A 19,136-nucleotide genomic window follows, 5' to 3' on the forward strand; every position below is an offset into this window, starting at 1 on the left:
AGTCGCAGTCACAACAGTTGTTCTGTGCTCTCGTGCGAGTGAACAGGTGTCACTCAGGCACAGAAATGCTCCGTGTGCACTGGCATGAAAAATCTGTAGATTGAGAAGCGTTGTCCATCTGTTGTTGATTTCGCACAAGAGCTGAAATATAAAAAAAATATGGCCGCCGGATATAGTGGTTTATTATCTGAAAACCAGACGTGACCTTCTGTAAACGGTATGACCCCCCTCCCATTGTGCTGAAAATCTTCACATCTGGTACTTCACTCCAGCAAACCGCAGCTATTATTTTCATTGAGAGAGAAAAAAATAAAAAATCGACCTGTTATATTTGCTGTGTTGCATTGAAGATATTTCCATCTGCATTGAGTCACATACATCACTGAGGCTTTTAGCTTCAAGTGCAGAAGGACAGACTATTTTTCACTTTGCACTTCCTGTGCTGGAGGTGGGTGTGATCGATTTACGATGGCCCCAGAACATACAAACACACACACACACACACACACACACACACACACACACAGACATACAGGTACTGTACATCCAAACACATTGGTGTGGAGGTCAGGTCTCTGCTGATGGATGTTGACGTTAATAGTTCAGGGGAATGGTGATAGCTGCACATGCAGACACATTTAACCTTCATTCAGCCATAACTCCATCCTCTTTATCCATCTCTTTTACCCTCCTCCGATTTCTACCCCTTTAACCTCGACCTTATTGAATTTAGAGCGTTATGCCAGTTCAATACTCCACTAATATCATTCTTCATTATTGTGTTTCACAGTTCAAGCTGTTTTTTTTTTTTACTGGTATTCATTCTCAGTGTCTGTATTTAATTGACTTTTTCACCAGTCTGAGTTTTTTCTTTTTACTCTCTGTTTTCATTCCCTCTTTTTCTTTTCCTGCCATTTCATCTGGCACCTTCCTTCACATTCCCTCCCTCATTCCCTCCCTCCCTCACATCTCGCCATGAGTTCCCCTCAGGATGAATCGTAACTACTGTGATGATCACATAAAGGGGCACTCCACAGATTTTGCACATTTTACACAAAGTAAACACAAAGGTTTTGGGGAGTACTACTGCATATGTTAAAAAGAAAAGAAGCTGCATAACGTTTGATAAATTGCCTCAGGTGATGTCACTTGATATCACCAGGTCTGAAGTTTGGAAATGAGAAATATATGGGGATGTTAAGTTAAAGAAAAGCGAGCATATCAGATTCCTTCGGCCTGCTCCTCATCTCCGCTCAAGCTATGAGCATATATCAAACCCAAACGTCCCCCTGAACCGTTGGCAGCCAAGCTGCATTGTGGGTAATGTAGGTGCCTGGTTCAGATAAGGAAAAATAATGTCTGGACAACAATAATATTGTGCTGTATCAATTTGTATCCTGTTATCAATTTTCTTGTGTTCCATTTGATTTTATTTATTACTGAGCCTCTCTTCTGATTGGATGACTGTTTTCTAAGTGATTGAATAAAAATACAGCAGATTTCAGGTAAACACTCAGAGAAACCAAATCCTGCAAGGTTTGGATGGAGGGTCCAGGTGGGTTCGCTGTGCTGGGGGCATAGCTGAGGGCAGTGACTGCTTTGTTGTGACATCACAAAGGCACAGAAGTCCTGAGGGCTCGTTTTAAGGCTGAGTTTCTGAATACAGGCTGTGTGCATTTTGTGCAAATACTCTGATACTTTCACAGTATTTATTTAGGCCAGCTCCTAGCTTTATAATTTAAAAAAATACATGGAAATCTCACTCTCTACAATATGGGACCTTTAACTGTCCATTGTGAATCTTACAGTCAATGTTACATCGGTGGAGTACCCTTTAAATTTTTGCGACCACTACCACTCCATTCATCAATCCCTTCCCTCCCAGCCCTCTTTCACTTCCTTCAATCCGTTACTCCTGCTTCTCTCTCCCTTTCTCTAATTGGTCTCCTGGAGGTCTTCGACCGTTAAGACCCCTCCAGACCGCTCTGATTGCCCCTGACTGCGCTCGACCGAAAAATCCTTCTGCTGCTTTGACTCCCACTAATCAGGCAGTGAGCAAAACCGACGGCGCTTAAGGGCCCTCATGCTCAATGTTATTAAGATGTTGAGCTGAGGGCCTTGGATGCATACAATATATACACACACTCACACACTCAAGAAAAGAAGAGGGGCGCATACACACACACACACACACACACACACACACACACTTTTCAAGACTGACAAATGAAGATGAGGCTACAAATAATCAGACAATGAACAAATAACACAGTAGCAAAGAAGCGGATTTACACAAAATGAGGAAAAAGACACGGATACAAACAAAAACATAATTAAAGGAACAGTCACACACACACACACACACACACACACACACACACACACACACACACACACACACTTGCGGGTGGGTGGAAACCAGGCTGAGCAACCGCAAAGAGGAAGAAATGAAAGAGAAGTCAGATGGAAAAACAAAAAAGGAGGAGAGCAGCAAACAGCCTTCTTTAGACCGAGCTTGAAAGAGATGAAGGAGCAGTGAGTTTGTGTTGATCATGTTGTGTGTCAGTTCCTGGAAAGGCAGCACCAAATATGTCCGACCTAACCTGTCGACTTTTAAGGCTAAAGGTATGTGCACGGCTCTAGCCACGATTTTTGTGCACTTTTTTGTGGATTGTGGCAAATCCCTGCAGCCCGGTTGGTCTTCTCAGGACAGTGGAGGTGAGTGCACGGCTGCCTATATGTGAATTATATCTTACATTTTTCAATAAATCATTGGAAAAAAGAAACTAATGACATTCATATTATACAATATATCACATTCCTACTGTTGTTTTTTATGTTTTTTTTATCCCATTGCTTTATCTTGTTAATATTCAATATCTTTATATATAAATAATGTTTATTATTATTACATTCCTTGAGATACTGACATATTTCTAGTTAACAAAGGACGATATTTCTTTTCAGGAATATTTGATAAAGAAATCTTATCACTGCTACATCGACTCACAGTAATTGGTTTTTCTGGACAATGAGTTTGTCCAGTTGTCATGGAGATGTTTTAGTTGTTATCACGTTCATTCATATTCTAACACTTGGTCATGTTATACTATCAAATGACTGAAATTTCATATTTCGTTCAGGTGATAATAGCGAGGCAATGTGTATGACAACCGTGCAAACTACATCCACTGATGAAAGCTATGAGATGTGGTCGAAAGCTCTGGAAAAAAAAACAATAAGTGGACATTATGATACAATTTTTAATTTGTATTTCACAGTCAAGAACGAAACTTTAAAACAATTTAGACAAACTCTGTCCAGTGATCTGTATAAACTGCATTAGCATTTCTTCAAACTGAAATGTCTCATGTTCCTTCAGGCCTGATATTTGAAACACTGCAGCTCCTTTCATCATATAAACTGCTAAGGTTAGTTAGACGACAACTTCAAAATCACCCAATAACACCCAATAATAATCACTTCTCCTTCTCTATCGAGGCTTCTTTTCAAACTTGTGCTGTGCTCTGTTTTTCCTGTTTTCATGAAATGCGCTGTCTCTCTCTGAGTGATTGCTTTGTTTCTCAGCCTCGCTCTGTCTTATCGCCGCCTATCTGTGTCTGGGCGGATTCAATTTAATTGGCTTTCATTGGCACGACACACACAACGAGGCACGATCCAACCGACACAAAGCGTGGAGCGGGTCATGTACAAACAGCAAACCCACATCTGCGGCCAATCTGTTGATGCGTTTGTTTGTCTCCACATTTATCTTCATCACGGGAGGACGACATACACACGAAAACATACGGACGGAGGTTTACGTTTGTACTCACGTAAACAGATGCACAACAGCACACACAGGTAGGGGCTGATGCACTAGGAATTGAAATACGCAGCAGGGTTTATTTTGTTGAAGGTCTTTCAATCAGTCAGAGCGCTGTCACTCCTACCTGAAAAAGTGTGTGTATGTGTGTGTATGCATTCTGTCTTCTTTGTGTATATTTATGCATTTACTTTTCTTTTCTTTCTGTGTGTGTGTGTGTGTGTGTGTGTGTGTGTGTGTGTGTGTGTGTAGCAGTACATCTGTGCATGTTTACGTTTTCCTCTTCTGTGGGCATATGAGCCATCCCAGGACCACAGTTTACGGTCAGCTGAGAAAGTCTGAAAAAGTGGACATCAATATTTAAAGAAGCCCGTCTTCCTCTCCATGTTCCTCCACCTTGTAGAGGAGATAAGACGGGACAAGGTCAGCTGAGTCCAGAAAAGACACAGAATCTCAAATATCTTGTGGGACAAGAAGCTGTGATGAAGAAATGAAAGGGCAAAGATTCAGACTTTAACATGAGGAAGAGGAGGTTTTTTTCCACATGAGGAAGGGCAGTTATCAAACCGGACGCTACTGTCCTTACAATTATAATTCCTGCCATAAGCCTTTGAGGAGATGCAACAACTGTGGCATTTTTAAAGTGACATCAATGATGCTGAATAGGGGAGAGGGGGAGAGAGAGAGACAGAGAGAGAGAGAGAGAGTGCAATAGTGATTAAAGAATGTAGATAAATCAATTATGTGTGTTTGCCCCCAAGGTTAGTAAACAGCAGGTCGGCTGTGATAGATCACTGTGACTTTGTTCTCTGTATAATTCACCTGCAGAGGGACACACACACACACACACACACACACACACACCGTCTAGCTAGCTGTCATGGACGCTAACAGATGCTAACTTGACCAATGTTGAGACAGCCACAAAAGATGCTAAATCAAAACGGCACGAAGTAACCCAAGAAATAAACGCTCTCATCAAAGCAGCTAAATGAACTGTGACCTCTGTGAAGTCCGTCTTTGTCAAAGTAGCTCCTCGGTGCTAATGTGAATGCTAGCTTTGTGCTCCGCTGGCTGACATCCAGATTTCCAATCTTTCCTCTGCACTTAAAGGAATTCTGTTTTGACTTTAAAGGTTAAGGACACACTTGAAACACTGCAGGTACTAAATGGGTCTTGAAGTGAGATTGTTTAGTCAATTTTATGTTGGCTCTGTGCCCACTAAGTTAATGATGCTCCACGAGTAGCTCCTATTTTAACTGTCAGATGATTAGCTGAAATTCTCATACAAACAGGACAAGTATAAAGAATTCAGTAGTGAATAAACCCGTACTTCATAAATTGGTCTGGAAATACCCTTAATTTGGATCTACTGTATGTTTGTTATGATTAAATGCAAAGCTTTTATCACCTACTGCAGCACTGAATCACTTTCTATTCAGAAAAAAATCAAATCCAAATTGAAAAATCTCATAATCATAATATATAATATATAGTTCTTTTTCCTGCCCTGAGGGGAAGAACTGCTGCATGTATTTTAAGTTGTTTCATTCCACCCTAAAATATCACTTACTCTACTTTCAAAGCTGGAACCACAGGAATGATATCTGACCACAGGACAAGTTTTGTGCAAATGGTTTTATCATAACCGAATAAACTTCCACGGAAAAAAGAGGAAAGTATTATCTGTGAAACCATAAGCAAGCTGAGCGCATCAAACTGAATACGCATGACTGATTCACACACACACACAACAACAACACACATGCAAACATGATCACTTTTGGGAGAGATAAGATTCTTGCAGAGACCCGATACATGGCAAACATAAACAGTAAATGCCGCTGCCTCGCGCTCTCACACACACACAAGCACGTGGACAGTTTAACCACTCATCCGTTTCGACCGTCACCCTCGGTATTCACAAATGTGTCTGATGTAGCCAAGAATGTGTCACAGAGTCGAACGTGAGTGACACACACACTCTCTCCCACAGAAGCTAGAGGTGACCTCCTCCATGCAGAACAGAGGAACAGAGAGGAGACGGATGTGGTGACGGCCAGCATAATGTTGGTATCACACAAACGCACACACACACACACACACACACACACACACACACACACACGCACACACACACACAGGAGTCACACAGATGGGACGCTGGGACGACTGAGTAATAAAGCCGTTCATTACGGAGCAGTTTCCTGAGGCATCCATTAGTGATGATGAGGGTCTTCCTGCCTACCATACACCCGCTGCTTTCCCTGCCCTTCGTCTGCTCTCATCTGTCCGTCAGCGTTTTACATTTCTAGACTAAATAAGCAGACGAGGAATGCTGTAGATACGCGGCAGAGTGAGTGGAGTGATGTGAGGTGACGGAGGTGAGACGGATGTGAAATCAAAACCTTGTTGTTGTTCAATTTAAGCGAGGTGTTTCTCCCAACGCAGAAATGAAAACAACTCAAATGTCATCGTGGGTTTTTATTCAGGTGGCGCACATATTTCTCTCAGGTATTGAAATTTCTCCTCTCAGTAGTTTAAGGAAAAATCGACCTAAAAATAAATAAACAGAGGTCGTCTCCAGGCACAAGCCTTCCCACCACAATAAACTTCAAGTGGAAAATCTGGAGCTCATTCAAACTTTAAGTATGCTTTTGCTCAAAACAATGAACGATGCCTGAAGGCTTTGTTCACTTGAAGGACTTACGTCGTCCTCTGGTGATGCCATTGTTTTCTTCAGTTACACTGCTGAGGCATTTTTCTTTGACGCTTTTGGATGCAATAAAAACAGGTTGTGACAGTGAAATCCGAGGAGAATTTACTGCGTTTTGAATATGTTGATAAAGTATAAGGAATGACTCAAAGAGGAGTGTGTGTCCTTCTTCGTCCTTTACCGTAGATTTTTTTATTTTAATATTATCTAGATATCTTTTTATTTCTCTTCTCGATTTCAAACCCATCTCCTAAAACTAGCCGGATCAACCAATCAGCTCGCTTCACACACAGGTTGCATGACTCATTGTTGAGATTTAAGTCTGAGCGTCGGCCCTATAGTTACCTGTAGCACTCTTCTCCATAGATCCCCAGGCACATTTTTCTCTATATTCACACGAGCATAATTCCAGCCTTATAAACTGATCTTTTCCTCCATCTTCACACACTGTGCGACTTTATTCTTGCTCGAATGGCTCACATCTATGACGCATTCACTGCCTTTCATTTGCAGGTGACAAGTGAAACGGGTTTTACTTCAGTGTTTATGTTGTAAGCAGTCTGCGAATGTGTATTCTTCAGGAAATGCAAAAACATACCATTAGATGTTCTCTGCATGCGGTAATAAAAACAAGTTATGTACAGCCATTAAGGATTCGATCATTAACGAGCTGCAAACACGTTTTCAAAGCAACTCTAAGCATAATTGACAATATGTCTGCTGAAGAACACACTGATGGCCGTTTGGAACAATAAACTGTATATCAGTAAATCTGTTCCTTCTCACCTTCATGATACACATCACATGTTCACAAATGCAAAAGATTTTCAAATTAAAATCAGCCAACATTACCTTGCCCAATGTGTGTAACAAATCCCATCTGATATGTCACCTCATTGTTCCCCATGTTCTCCTAAGATGAGTCAGACCGGTAACTTTTGTCGCCTAATAAAGTTTTACTTGAACCCCCCCCCCCCTATCTAAAGGGCAGCGGGTGACACAAAGGGGGAAGTGCGTGTCTGTAGTGATGGGCATGACAATACTGTAGCCTTCACCTTCAATCCACCTCCTTCACACTTGCACACACACACATACATACACACACACACACACACACACACACACACACACACAACGCAGGCCGCGTAGGTGGCATTTGATTGCCCTGCTGACGTGTGAAGTTTTATTGTGGTGAGCCCTGTCACCAGTCATGTCAAGGAGGAGAGGCAATGAGACAGTGATGAGAGGGGGAGACCAGAGGAGGAGAGGGAGGCGAAGATGAATAACTATTTGACCTTGCTGTCTAATGCTTTTGCTAAAATTAAAGAGGGGAGGGCTGTTGCTGAAAAGCAGATAAAAGAATAAAAACTGAGTTAGGTGCTAGTGTTCCTCAGATCTTAACTGCATTTCCCATAATCCTGTCATTCCTGTCACAGAAATGTCACTATCCTTACCTGTGTAAATGTTTTTACGCCTCAGCGCAAGCCAGGGCTGGAGGATGAACTGATTAGATTTGGGTGGTCAAAGGTCAAAGGTCAAGGTTACGGTGAAATCACATAACGCGTTTTTGGCCATAACTCACTGATTACGACATTTTATATCCAAATAGTCAAGGGTCAACTTCACTGTGACATCACAATGTTCAGCAAATCACACACCTGGCCATTACTCAATGCCGTCGCTCAGGAAGGGGAGGGTGCGGCCATACTGCACCTTGGCTGGTTGGCAGAGGGAGACGACTGTGAGGCGGTAATTCAAGTTTCCTCTGCTTTACCGAACAATTATGGCTGTTTTGTGATTTAGATTTTTTATTATTTCTCATTGTGAGACTCCAGTGGTCTGCTCTCTTGTTCCTTTATTCCTCCCATTTTCTTGCCAACAATACAAGAACAACACTAACAGTGTTATCAGCTCACACACACATGGATGTTCCTCCAGTGTTAATACAGAGTTGGCAGATTGGACTGAAGAAAATAAGTCATTTTCACTCCTCTTTTCGGGACTAGGCTGACTTATTGGAATATAACCTGACTTTTCATTGGTGGAACCCATTCATGTGGTGCGAAACAGTGTTTTACTCACACAATTCAATAAAAAGTAGCTGCCATCTTGCAACACTGGCACAGATGTTCAAAAGATGTTTTCACTGAAAAAAGCCTCACTGGAATCAATCAGATGAAGCACCCCCTCCAAAAGCAACAGAAACCTTAAAGTCAGGTGTTTCTTTAGATAATTTGAAGGTATATGCCAAACGCTGCAGTCTTTTAATATGAAATTCCCTATTTGTGTTTCCCCAGACAAAGTTTTCTTGCTACCCCGCGGTGGAGGGACATGTTGGGGTAGATACCTGTTTATTCAGCTCTGACTGCTGAGATCTCATATTAGTTCCACCCTTTTCCTGATTGTGTGACACAGCTGCAAATTTCTTCCACAGTGTTTCGTGGAGATTCGATGCCTTTAGATGCACTAAAGCTTCAAAAATAGTCCAGTAACTATTAATCAATGTTACACATAACATGTTTAATTCTGCTTTTGGGGTCAATTTCGAGTTTGTTGGCTGCACTCCCATAATTTATTGGATAATCTATGGAAGAAACAGGAGTTTTCCATCCGCACGCTTAGATATATACGCTCAGTCCACGATGAATAGGTCTTTAAATTGGTAAAATATTTATGTTCCAATTTGTAAAGGCACAAGTATAAATTATTGTGGAAAAAGCTATTGTGGAGTTCATGTACTGTATGTCACCACTATGAATAGTTGCAGAAGCACAGACTACTTTTTCAAGGCTGCTACAAAATTTACAGCCCTGTATATAATGGTGCTGCGCAGAAAATATTCCTCTACTTGTAGTTTTTCTTGACCTTGGATTCAATTCAGTGACTTTGTACGAGCACCATTTTTCAAGTACTTTGCTTTGGAAACATTAAAAGGTGTAAAAAAGTCGAGCGTGTGATTCCTTTATGCCGTTTCATACAGATTAAGAGCGGAGAGTTTGTACGGCTGTAAATCTCCTCCTGACAGTTTTTGTCTGTTTTCCACAGCTGAGTTATTTCAAGCCAAAGCTCAACAAAAACAAAAAAACCTGCAAGATTACAGTTTGAAAAGACGAGATAATAAAGCTGCCACTGAGAAATGCCTCGGACAGCGCTCGGAGGGATCTGCAGTGACTCTGCAAGGCATTGTGTCTTTCTCTGTGTGTGTGTGTGTGTGTGTGTGTGTGTGTGTGTGTGTGTGTGCGTGTGTGGGTGTCACTTCCGGAAGCTGCTTTTGAAACACACAAACACACTCATCCCCATGCAGAGGGACAGTGAGAGGAAGAGATGCTGCCTTATACACACTGCAGCTTTAACAGCAGAGCAGCGCACACAAAAGACAAAGATCTCTGCATGGCTGTGCTGCTATTATAGTTGTCTTGCCTTGGCTACACCCCACACACACACACACACACACACACACACACACACACACACACACCATGGGGGCTTCATGTTCATATTTAATGAGGGCTGTTCAGTGGGTATATCTCTGTTTCCATCGATTCGACAAGTCAACAAGGGAGATGTGTTCGATAATTTATGCTAATGACGGGGAGATGCTAAAGCCCTTCATCCCACTTGAACAGGACCGGCTCTCCTCCACCGCCGCTCCCTCTCTGCTTGATCTGAATTTTTTAGAGACCTTGTCCTTTTGCATTATCACAAAAAAAAACTTTGAGGAGAAGATACGATGGTGTGTAGAGCCTTGTATGTGTCTGTGTGTGAGTGTAAATGTACAGTGTGCGTGTGCGTGTGTGTGTGTGTGCAGCCCTGAGGAGACTTTGACTCAGTATTCTGACACGGCCCTCCACTCTTTAACAGGAACATTATTGGAGATTAAACAAAAGGGCGCAATCAACGCACTCTCTCCCTCTCATCCACACACACACACTTCCTTACTGACATTTTCTTGATGCGCCTGCCTTCATCGAAGACGAAGAAAAAAAAAAAAAAAACTACTTAAACCGAGTAAAGCTGACAAAACACCGCGGCCCCCCTGGGGAGGAGCGGAAGAGAAGCAGGAGTGAAAAGCTGGATATTTTCGGTCATTTTAATTGCAAAGCTTGTTAGCCTTTTTGTCTGTCGTTAGCGCCTTATTAGCATGTCATTATGAAGCCAGACGGTGTTTGATAGACAGCCTGGAGGGGAGCAATTACTTTGTGGGTATATGTGTGAGTGCATGTTATGCAGACAGTCATTATTTTTTGTGTTTACGACATATTAAAATGAAGGTATCTACCGAGACATCTTCGCAGGGGTTTCTTTTTTTTAAACAGGTCTTTCAGCAGCTTTTTTTTTTCCTCCTCAACATCCTGTCATTCACATTCACATACAGAATTATAGGGGGAGGTTATAGGGAGGTTTAGTGCTTGGCTCAGGGGGATTTTATAATCAGTGTGGAGGGTGCTTCTAATTTTCCTTCTCCAGTCAGACAGTTCAGCTAAAGATTTACACTTGTGACCTTCCTGAAATTTGTCAAGATCGCTCACTCACGTTTTGTTAACTATCCTGTGACACGTCTGCCCTCTGCATTAAAAATACAAATGGGAGGGAAGGAAAGCTAATTTGGGTTTGTGCACCCAGCGGGAGCATGGTGCCCCAAAGTTCATATCAAAGTTGATTACCTCTATTTTCGGAAGCCTGTGATTGTGGTTGTCGTGGCAAAGGGAGATGCATGTCCTCAAGCTTATGCTTATCTTTAAGCACAACACTTTATTAGCAGAAGAAAATGTCTCGAAGATCCTGTCCTTGGTTTGCAGGCCTGTCAGGAATACGTAGGCTCATGTCATGTCCTCCTCAGAGAAATGAATGGGAATGAGTGCAGATTCTGTGCAGCCACAGTCAGATTTGAGCTAATGATGGTTAGTCTGTCTTGGAGTAGTAGCAAATAGTTGCTGTTATGTTACTGTATATTTACATAGAAATCCAGCTGAGCCAAAAAACTGTAACTGATACTGGAGCGATGGTAGTTTGGTTAATTAGCAGCATTTCAATAATAAAGATAAATGTGTAATTTAGACCAGTGTTAGCACCATGGACAGTGTCACTCGACATGCATGCACGCAGACGATTGGCAATGTTAAAGAGAGGAAATGGACAAGAGCCAACCTGAAACCGGGGTAGCAGAAAACACCATAGGGCTAAATAAAAGTTCACTGCTCGGCCAGATTATTGCTTTTAATGAGGTGATAAAACTGTGCTCCAGAGGAATACATCTGCCACAATGTGTGCTACCGCTGCAAAGAAATATACCTTCTTCAGTTAAGTACAACAGCACTACGGATACTGTAACAGGAAAGATAAGTGAAAATATGTCGACTGAAGGAAAGGGTTTTGCAGGTGCCTAAAACTGAGACCTGCATCTGGTCAACAACAGTACCCCTACCCAACTGAACCCAGCTGTTTCTGCAAAATAAAGGACCAGTCTCTTCTCTCCTTCTTCCCACTGGGTATTGTGCATTTTCAAAGAGAAAGAGAAAACATTCCAGATGCAATACTTTGCTGGGACTTGTTGGGTTCAGGTATTTCAGCAGAACTCAAGGGTAAAGTTCACTTTTAGATCAGCGCTGGTTGTGATGGTGATAAACCTGTTCTGATAAACACATCAGCACTGTGGATAGCTGCATACCACTACAGAGGAACACACCTGTCACGATCTGTGTTTCAGCACCATGGACAGCACAAGGCAAAGTCAAAAATAAAGTTGTGCAAAGTAGACTTTTGAGTACTCGCACATACCACAAGTGTGGGTTTTGGGACTATTCCTACTGCAATTTCAGCACCATGGACAGTGCCATTGTGTTGCAAAAAATATACTAGCTGTGGCCGTATGTAGCTTTTTATCAGACTGTTGCACAATTTTATAAGCTGTTGAAGTACAGTTATGTCACAAGGCCTTGGTCCTCAGATACTGCGTGCCAACTAAAACACAGTGCAAGAAAAATGATGCTTTTATAGCCAATTCTAAGGTTATAGCAAAGCCCTGTGTCTTCACTCTGGCTCCACAAACACATTTAAAAGATATTTGTGATCTTAAGCCTTGCTTGCAGTCCTGACACAGTGCAGGGTCGTGACCCTGGCATTAAGAGTCACTGCATTAGATGCTCTCAGGAGAAGTTGGCACAATTTATAGAAAATGACTATATCAAGTGCTGTAAACCATAATTAAGGTGAGTGAGTGAAGAGGAGCGAAGTGTGTCTGCGCTAACTGACTGAATTGGCTCGTTGATGACTGTAATGCAGTGGCTTTAGCACCATATGGGCAAAACAAGCGAGCACAGAGAGAAAGAGACTGAAAGCACAGATAAAAGATGAAAGCACTGCAGAGATAAGGAAGGACAGATATAACTTCATTCATATTTGAATAATAATCATAAACTTTGTGCTTCATAAAAAATAAAAGATCTATGTCACCTGGCAACAGGAAAGTGAAGTGCAGTGGTGATGAAGTCTTCAAGGTGCCAGTGACATGGAAGATAAAAAGTCAGTTTATACGGACTTGAGTTTAAACATCCCTCTCTTTTAGATGGATGATTAAAAAAAATTAAACATGGGATTTACTGCAGATCAGCAAACTATATTCCATACATAAAAAAAAACAATTACCTCGTAAGAAATAAATGGGAGAGGCAAGTATTCATAAGAGGCGACTGCATTTCCTTTATCCACAGATGTCATTCACACACTGCTGAAGGCCTGAAGTTTTTCCTGCTGCTTAAAGGTCCCACTTTGTATAAAGTGAGATTATAAAGTCTTTTTTTCTCAGTGAAAGTATCAAAGCGCTCACTCTGCAGAGATATGCACACAGCTTCTATTTAGAAACTGAGCCTTAAAACGAGCCGTCAGGACTTCCTGTAACTTTGTGATGTCACAACGAAGCCCTCAACCATGCCCCAAGCCCAGCCCATCCGGTCCCACTGTCCAACCTTGCATAATCTGGTTTCTCTAAGTGTTTTACCTGAAATCTGGTTTATTTTTATTGGATCACTCAGAAAACAGCCAGCCAATCAGAAAAGAGGTTCAGAGCCTCCTCTCTTCTGATTGGCTCACCGACCTGTTGTTACTAGAGCTCCAGAGAGAAGGAGATGTAAAACTACACAGTGATGGTTTTTGGTTCTTAAAACTACAAATATATCTTCTTATGGATCAACACAGGAAAAGTGTAAAATATGTGACATTTAAAAAAAGTACTGAGGAAAAGAATATGAACAAAGCTAATGTGGATGTAGGCATGAGAGAGAATAGTAGAAGAAGAAGAAGAAGAGTAGTTTGGCCCATGTCTGCTCCTTGATCTCTCCCCTCATTTCGCAGTTGCTGTTGGTTTAAAGTGGTCCTCCAAAGAGAGAGATCTCTGAGGGTTAGCGGTAAAATGTGGACTCCAATTAAGTTCTAGACACATCTCAAGGATAATTAAAGCCAACAGGACACACCTGACCACAATTTGGAGTGCCACTGCTAAAGTGTCTGAATATGCAAATATGTCAAAATGACGGATCTGAAAGTAAATAAGTAGCTTCAAGAAAAAAAGAGAAGAGATTTCAAAAGTAGTGTGTTTTTGCCTCGGGGTAGTTCACTGACTCGCACACTTTTTTATCAGATAGATTCACACTTCATTATGGCCGATCCCTGCAGCCAAACATAACCAAACACACACATTATACCCCCTCGGCTGCAGTGAAGAAGTAATTACACAAAACAAAACAAATCGATTCTGGCTTTAGGATCAGAGATATTGTGAATAACCTCCGTGTTTATGTGATTATGTGCGCTTGTATGTTTTGTACAGCAAATAGCAACCTGAGAAAGCAGGACATAAACACATGCAGGGAAATGTTAAGAGAGGTTATCTGACCTTCACGCTCTGGTGGCAGAGAGAAACAGAGAGCAGGAGAGCGAGTGAGAGAGAGAGAGAGAGAGAGAGAACAATGACATGGAGAAAGACGAGGGAAGGAAAGCTCCTCCAGACCTGAGGGCTAGAGAGACTAATTAACTTGAGAGACATGACCTTTCTCTCCTCCTCCCTGAGAGAAAACATATGTGTCTCTGTGTGCGCATGTGTGTGTGAGCACTTTGAATCAATACAAGGGCACAGTCATCACCCGTGTGTCATGTCTCATCATCACGTGAGAGCCAGAGAGGTGGTGAGAGGTAGAGGGGAAGGCAGAGCGAGAATTCCCAGGGTCCCGTTTTGAACCCTGACTGGCTTAAACGTCAACTTGAAAACTTGCCTGAAATGTCTGTGTGTGTATTCCTATCTTTGTAAGAAGTAATTTAAGGTGCTGGGCCTTCGGAGACCGTTTCCTCACTGCCTCAGAGGGAAGTTTGCGGACTTGGTTTTCAGGGCTTAGACAGCAAAACCCAGGCCTGATATAATCATTGGGTCTAAAATACACAATGAAGCTGAATGCTTTGACAACAGAAAAAGACAGGTCTCTTGATAAGACAATACAAGTTAAGAAAATACAACATGGACCAAAGAAACAAAGTTTTAAACCCTCTCCAGTCAGCAGTGTTTTGAAGGATCCTGAAGCTGAGCTCCTACACAGCAGTACGTTCTCTCTTAATTCCATAATTAAGATAATAAAACTGAAATAGTTGTCTGAGTGACCAGGAGCTCATTTCTCTCCCTAACTCAATTTGATCAGTGTAGTGTACAAATACATAGAGACAAACCAGAACCAGTTAATTGCAAAGAAATCACCACAATCAGTTGATCCACTGCAAAGATGAAGTAAACAACACGTCCTCAAACTACAGAACCACCAAGACAGTTGGTCGGTCCGCGCCCTTCAGAACGACACACGTAACTGATTCATCGTTTGTCCGTGTCCTCCATCGCTGATACAAAGCTCTTTTCCATCTGACACAGCTACAGTTGAGGTTCGGTTAGGTCTAGGTATCATGGATATGTGGACATGTTTAGCTATGGACTTGCACACGGACAGCCGACACGCTTTCGTACGCACACTACGTTGGGGGTCTGCATACGCTCCACGTTTTGGGCTGCACAGTTCAGCTCTTGGACTTCAGCAGATGAGATTTATGTCACACAGACTCACATGGATGTAGAACCCATGGCTCGGCCTTTGGGGTCAGGGAGAGAACAAGGTTTGGGTTAAAATAACTTTGTTAAGGTTTGTGGACCTTTGTTGCAAAGTGAAACACTCAGCTAAGGTTAGGGACAGATTACAGTTTAAAAGAAACTAACGACTGTCGATTGCCCTTTAACAACATCACACTACTTCCTCCTTTGCTCCTAATGGGCATGAGTCATAATTCCTCAGGGCCTTTGTAAATTGACTGCTGACTCGCAAATCTGTGATGTTCACCAATTAAAAAGTGTCTTACAGAGCTGACCTTTGAGGGGACAGAGGACAAAATGGATAAAGCTACTGTATTAGCCAAGTTTCCCTGCTCTGCTCGGGTATGCAAAAAAAAAAGATATGGCCTCCAGCCAGTCATGAGACAGGAGTCAACATGTACGAGGGTCCACAAGTATTGACATGAAACCATGTGTCTGAAGGGTTCACCAAATATGTTATTGAGTAAAGTTTTAAAAAATGCAGTGAACTCTCACTTGTCAAATATCAGCAGGCACCACTTTGCTAACCAGCATGCACTCAAGGAGGAGAACAAACAAGTGAGCTAATTTATGCGAAGTCGTCAAACTTGGTTGGAAGCTGCAAGACAGGCAAACAAAGAGAAAGAGAGAGAGAGAAAGAGAGGGAGAGAGAGAGGGAGAGAAAGTGTGTGTGTGTGCGTATGTGTGTGTGTGTGTGTGTGGAGCAATCCTTTTAAATAGACACCATCCGATGCTGTGGGAGACCGAGAGGAGACAGAGCGGAAAAAGATGGAGGAAGAGAGGGGAAATCAAGCGTCCACTGGAGGGGGATAATTAGGAAATCTGAGTGTGTGTATGAGGGGGAGACGTATGAGCGTATTGTACATACTGTATGTCTGCTTGTGTGTGTATGTGTATGTGTGTGTGTGTGAGTTTTCCTGCTCAGGGACAGATGGTGCCACTAAACACTGAATGCTGATGTTCTCTGTCTGAATCCAGTACTAAACATGCCCACAGCATCTCTGAGCTCTGAGGAGCCATGTAACTGTATGTCACCGGACTGTTTGTACTTGTCAGGGCTGCACACACACACGCACACGCGCACACGCACACACACACACGCACACGCACACACACACACACACACACACACACACACACACACACAAAAGGAGAGTGTGTGTCCTTATAAACTCACACTTGACGAAGTTGATTCGATCTCCGTGTGGAACCAGCCCCTTCGGATGAGCTGCCTTAGTCTCTTGTTGGATTCATGTGCCTGTTGAACACACTTTCTTCAGACTGGGGGTGTTGTCCAACATGTGACTTGTGCTTTTCAGTCTGAAACAGAAAACAAACAGCACTTGAATTTAGACTTTCAGTAAATATCCACAGGTATTTGACATGCTAATATGCTAATATTTAGTTTCCACAATATTTGGTACACACATTTCTGTTGGGTGAACCTTTGTGATGGCTACCTCTGGCTGCAGATTCAAGCCCCTGGTGTACTCTTACAGTAGTGTGGATTGCTCCTCTCCTTTACATTTAAAACTCATTTTCCTCGTTTCCGAAGAAGAAGCCATTAGCCGCCAACCATTCCTCTGCAGTATGATAAACAGCCTCCACAGACTGAGGTAATCCATGACAGTAAACATGAAGCCTTCATTTGGTTTTTGTCAAAGTGCTGGTTTTATTGTTAATTTTATTGTTAGGAGTGTGGCTGTTATTTCATGCTCCACTTACTGTCAATCACCTGAAACTCAAAGGAAGAATTGTCTGTGAGGGAATACGCCATCACATCACATCACATCGTGACAACTTAATTGTCTCTTTTTACAGAGTGTCTGTTAGTTTGGTCAGCGTTTAATCTGACACCATAGAGTACGGGTCTTTAAAAACAACACCTACAATGTATTTACACATCACATTAAATTCAAATAAAGGGTCATTTAAACTTGAATTGCATCTGTAACCTCATTATTTAAATGATTATCCTTCTTTAAATAGACTCAAAGTATTGATTTGCTTAGTGGTAGCATGGCCACAGCTTATTGTAAACATCTATTTAATGATACTACAGCTGCAAACTTCACAGCGTTATCAAATCATATCAGTCTGACCAAAGTGTTGGAGCAACTGAGAGACCAACAGACCAACCTCCTTGCAATGCAGTGTTTCAGAATTTTTTTTTCAGTTGGATAATTTGTAGCTTGTTTGTAGTCTAATACCACGCTGGACCAGTGCCTATCTCTGTAATCTCTCTCACACACACTCACTTTACTGTTTGTATGCCTCTGTGAAGAAATTATCTTATAACAAGGAAAGCAACCCTCTTGTTTTGCTCTATTTCTATCACTTATTTTCTTCTAAAGAAGTTAACATGCTAACCAGCTGGCCCTGGCCCAGTTGGCCTGTCTCATCACTTTCCGATACCGAGTCACTGTAGTGCCCAGACTGCCCAGAGGGAGGTATATAACTCCCTCTTGTCTTGTAAATACAAAGATGGCTGAACTTGGCGAGACTGGTAAGTCTGAACAGCTACAAATTGCTCCTTTAAAGAAAGAGAAAGCAACAAACTAAAGCCTGACTTTGTCCTATTTGAGAGTAAGTGCATTCATGTGTGTCCCATATAGCTGGAAAACTTTATTGGCCTATTTGTACTGACTTCTTAAAAAAACACCCACTATATTGATTCCCTCTCCTGCCTCCTCCAGTCTGTCTTTCTCCAATCTTCTTTTTCTCTTTTTTTTTTCAATTAATTGTTGAAGGCAACAGTGAAGTCGAATAATAGAGTCCAGCTGAGATTCCCCAGGGCAGCCACTTTGGACCTGCACTATTATTACAAGAGGGCACCATTACAGGCAGCCAATATGTGGAGCACCAGGGTCAGAGCCACAGCGGTGGATATAAGGAATAAAATATATTACCCAGTCACTCTCACATTCATCCGTAATGGAGAAGTGCTCGGTACCGATTTTCGATTCAAGCACCTTGTCTGGGTGAAAGTGGGAAGGTTTTCTCTTAATATATATGAAAAAAAACAGAACAGGACTAATAAAATTAGCTAATTAGATCCCCTGTTACCGCTACGGCTGGCACGGCGGTGCTTTTTGGGAATGGAGTGTGCCTCGAACCAATCAAAAAAGCTCAGCTGAAACAATAAAAAAACAAATAAATACTGAGTGTTTTCCACTGGGCAACACAAGCTTTTCCTCCTTAAAAAGCCTTAACGCCTTCAGAGTTGTTAAATAAAAAAAGCAATACTCAGCCTCTGATGTAACAGCTCCGAGGGTAGAAAGCTCTTATTCTGTAAATTACCTTACTTCATTTCATTTAGTTTTTGAAAATGGCTGAAGTCAAAACTGAACACAGGCCTGCAGCCTCAGTGCCTTATACCACTCAATATATAAGATGTTTCATCCTTTCATTATAGAAACGACAGAAAAGGTTCAGACAGAGATCACATTAGATGCATAATAGATAACCTGAAT

General features: G+C 42.0%; 1 long non-coding RNA gene across 1 annotated transcript in view; it reads right to left on the reverse strand.

The window, feature by feature from the left end:
* LOC111667110 (uncharacterized) overlaps positions 1-19,136 on the reverse strand; it is an 88,074-nt gene that overhangs the window by 17,646 nt on the left and 51,292 nt on the right. The window contains exon 2 of the long non-coding RNA XR_002761627.2: positions 16,841-16,983. This is a non-coding gene — a long non-coding RNA (uncharacterized LOC111667110). The remainder of the gene's footprint in view (positions 1-16,840; positions 16,984-19,136) is intronic.

This window comes from Seriola lalandi, unplaced genomic scaffold, assembly GCF_002814215.2.
Source record: "Seriola lalandi dorsalis isolate HSWRI2012SDOR001 ecotype SW California unplaced genomic scaffold, Sedor1 jcf7180002054684, whole genome shotgun sequence".
In the NCBI taxonomy this organism is placed as follows: Eukaryota; Metazoa; Chordata; class Actinopteri; order Carangiformes; family Carangidae; genus Seriola; species Seriola lalandi.